Below are 4,116 nucleotides of genomic sequence, written 5' to 3' on the forward strand. Positions count from 1 at the left end.
TGGAACTAGAACTCAGGATATTAACACTAAGGAACGAGAAAGAAGAAAAAGTAGCGACAGCCAAAATCGAAGTTCCCCAGCTTCAATTAAACAAAACTTCAGCAAGAAGTCTTTTTCACACCATTTCTCCTTTCCTCTGAACGGGAATTGTGGATGCTCAAAGCATCACACCATAACAAACCTCATAAAAATTACAGTAATTGGGCATAATTCAAGATTTTATAGCCCCGGGATCTAATTCAACAAAATAATTTCTACATTAACACAAGAAGTTTCACCTGTGGTTATGGAAGGAAGGCTCAAAATCATCAGCCAAAAACTACTATCCAATACCCCTAGGTTCCAAAACACTGAAGTTGGCATGTGGAAAGATGAGAGGAAAGTTGCAATTTATGACATAAGTCAGCTTATAAAAAAAAATGAGGGGTCTCCGGCCATGCCACCCTAAACATGCCCAATCCCATCTGATCTTGGAAGCTAAGCAGGGACAGGCCGGGTTAGTACTTGAATGGGAGACTACCTAGGGAGACCAGGAGCAGTAGGCGTAAAAATAAACAAACAAACAAACAAACAAATAAATAAATAAATAAATAAATAAATAAAGGGCTCACAAAAGCTTACCAAAACATTGGCATAATCAATGGAGAACCAAACATAAAAATGGTAATAATACAGTATTAATCTTAATGAACTGGAATGGGCTGTTGTAGCCATGTAGTTTTCTATTCCAAGGAACACTAAGAAGAACCTTTTTTCTTGTTGCTCTATTACTACTGCTAGCACATGGTCGGAGCGGGTTTTATGGACCGGCTTGTTCAACTCTGTTCCAACTCCTTTCTGTGCCTTCCTGGATTACAGAGACTTGAAAGCAAGCAGCTCGACTTTTTTAGATTCCCTTACAACTAAAACTGTGGATGAGACTTCGATTCTGCATAACAGATGCACTCGTCCAATATTGCAGATTTGGAACCAAGTTAAGTAGGAAGAGAGGCCAGGTGTGAGAAATTCACTTTGTGGATGCAGATCACAGTTGAGGAGGCCTAGTTCCAATGTTAGCAGCTGAGGCTGTGTTTTTGCGACTTAGCAGAAGTGGCTCCCCTATCACAGAAGAGGCAGTGGCTCCCAAGCCAGCACTTTGGTGGAAGTGGCCCATTCAAAAAGCACCTTTCATACCGTGATAGAGAAGCAGTGTGAAGACCCAGTTTTATGGTTTGCTTTGAACATCGCTCCTGAAAGTCCAGCTTATAGTCTGACTCTTCATCACTGCCAACGATATTGCCATTTAATACCCCTTATTTTTCCCTTTAGGCTTAAGCCAGCTATAACTGATACTGTCCCTGTAAGTAATCCTCAATAAATGCAGTAGATGTTTACGTCCCTTCCTTTATAAATACAGTATAATAAATGCACCTGGTGAATAAGTGCCTTAAAATTCTTCAAAATCATCATTAAGAAAATTTAAAAAGAAGTTTTGTTCAAATGAAAGTTATAAATGCCAAATCACTTTGAACTTCCAAGAGTGACTTACCTTCATTTGAACAACAATCTCCTTTCACACTCTCATAGAGAGTAAAATATTGTAGGTATAGAGGAATAAGAAAACCAAGTGAGGAGCACACTGAAAGCATAACTTAGAATTCAATCAATAAAGACGGCTGTGCATTGGTGGTGGGTTTAATATTTTAATAGTTGCTGATAAAACTGTCCAGGAAAAGACAATGTGGGATTGGAATGAGGTGAAAAGAAGGGACGAAGATGGTGAGTGTCACAGTTTGGATCCCCCCATGAGCAAACCTCAAGAGGACAATTTGAATGCAAGTATATGTTTAAGAGATAAAAATCAGTCCGCGAGCAAGGAAATGTATTAGTTTTCTACTCCGATTGTAGCAGATTACCACAAATTTGGTAGCTTAAAACAGTACAAACTTATTCTCTTACAGTACTAGAGGTAAGAACCCCAAAATCAGTTTCGCTTTGCTAAAGTCAAGGTGCCAGTAGGGCAGGTTCCTTCTGGAGGCTCTAAGGGACAGTTCATTTCCTTTCTTCCTTTAGCCTGCTAGTGGCCGTCGGCATTCCTTGGCTCCTGGACCCTTCCTCTATCTTCAAAGTTCATCACTCAATCTCTGCTTCCATCATCACACTCCTTCTGACCCTTACTCTGACTCCTCCAGAATCCTTCTTAATGACTCATGTGACATGAAAGAAAAGAACATTTGAGGCCGATATCTGATGAACATAGATGCAAAAATCGTCAACAAAATATTAGTCAACCAAATTCAACAGTACATTAAAACGATCATACACTATGATGAAGTGGGATTTATGCCTGGGAGGCAAGGATGGTTCGACATATACAAATCAATCAATATGATACACCACATTAACAGAATGAAGGGGGAAAATCATATGATCATATGATCATATCAACAGATGCAGGAAAAGCACTAAGAAAATTAAACAACATTTTATGGTAAAAATTGTCAACAAATTAGGTAGAGAAGGAATGCACCTCAATATAATAAAGGCCATGATTAGCAAGCCCACAGTTAACATCACACCAAATGGCAAAAACCTGAAAGCTTTTCCTCTAAGACCAGGAGCAAGACAAGGATGCCGACTCTTTCCACTTTTATTCAACTTAGTATTGGAAGTCCTAACCAGAGCCATTGGGCAAGAAAAAGAAATAGAAGGCATTCAAATAGGAAAGAAGAAGTAAAATTGTCTGTTTGCAGGTGGCATGATCTTACATATAGGAATCCCTTTAAACCACCAAAACAAAAAACAAAAAACTACCTATTGCAGGATACAAAATTAACATTCAAAAGTAAATTGCGTTTCTATATGCTAACACTGAAAAATCAAAAAGAAAATTAAGACACCAATACACATGTAAAACAAAATAAAATTCACTACAAATTATTTAAACTGAAAAAGAAGTTCAGTAAAGTGGTTACACACAAGGGAGATACATAAAACTTAATAATTTTCCTTCCCCAAAATAGCCAAGTGGAATAAATACTTGAAAAACAGATCACACAAGAGCAACAAAAAACATAAAATACCCATTTACTTAACATGCAAAACCCCTATGATAACAATTATAAAAGTTTACTAAGATATATAAACACAGATTTAAATATATAGAATTGTGTCATACTCCTAGTTGTCATGATGGAATATTATAAAGATGTCAGTTCTTCCCAACGTGACATAGATTTAATGCAAGTGCAATCAAAACTCAATTTTTTAATTTAAAAATATTTATCTCAAAAAATGTGTTGTGATCCCATCTTTTACTCTAACCATCTTTGTAATTTCAAGATAAAAAATAATAATAATAATTTTTTAAAAACTAACATTTTGGCCTATGATGGCATCAATGGGAGTAGCTTCCAGAATCAGAAAACATACTCATGCTAGGCCACACTGTGCTAAACAAGGCTACTGCCCTTCAGTCTGTATTTCCTCTTCTATTAAACAGAGTCTCCTCGTGATTACGTCTATTGACTTTTTTCCCTTCTCAACTAACTGAAATTCTATTTGCCTACTTATCTATCGATTATGGACATGGTGGATGACTGCAAAACCCAATATACCTAAAATAGTCCAGATTCTTCAAATGCTGAAGATTATAAGATTCCAAGAGCACATAGAGAGAACATGGGAGATGAGCTGAATCATCACCTGCAGCATCAGGCTGATTATCACATAGCCCCACTATTATGCACTATAGAAGAGGTTGTCTAAAGCTAACTTGCTCTGAAGACTCTTGACAACTGTGTAGGTATCCATAAAGGACTCACACCCTGGAGACAGGATTAAATTCTTACATGGGTCCTATGCAGCCCACTGGTTGCATAACGGTTCTAACACTCCCTTGTAATTGATCCTCATATCCCTTTAATTATCTCAGGACTCCAATGAGCTACAGTCCTGAAAAGGGGAACCTGGTCCTAGGAATGATTTAGTGCTTTACAAAGTCAGTGAAGGATCGTAGGTCCCTTTATCTGTGGCGATAATATGCCCAGAGCATAGTCCTTATCTCTTGTGATTAAAGCCAGGTTGCTGACAAGTCTGGAAGTCTGGCTAGCAGGAAGAAAGGCTGAGCAAAGAAGT

General features: G+C 37.8%; 1 pseudogene; it reads left to right on the forward strand.

The window, feature by feature from the left end:
- Positions 1-426: 426 nt before the first annotated feature.
- LOC118607964 lies at positions 427-545 on the forward strand (annotated as a pseudogene).
- The last annotated feature ends 3,571 nt before the right edge of the window (positions 546-4,116 follow it).

The sequence above is a fragment of the Rousettus aegyptiacus genome, unplaced genomic scaffold (assembly GCF_014176215.1).
Source record: "Rousettus aegyptiacus isolate mRouAeg1 unplaced genomic scaffold, mRouAeg1.p scaffold_m13_p_9, whole genome shotgun sequence".
Classification (NCBI taxonomy): domain Eukaryota; kingdom Metazoa; phylum Chordata; class Mammalia; order Chiroptera; family Pteropodidae; genus Rousettus; species Rousettus aegyptiacus.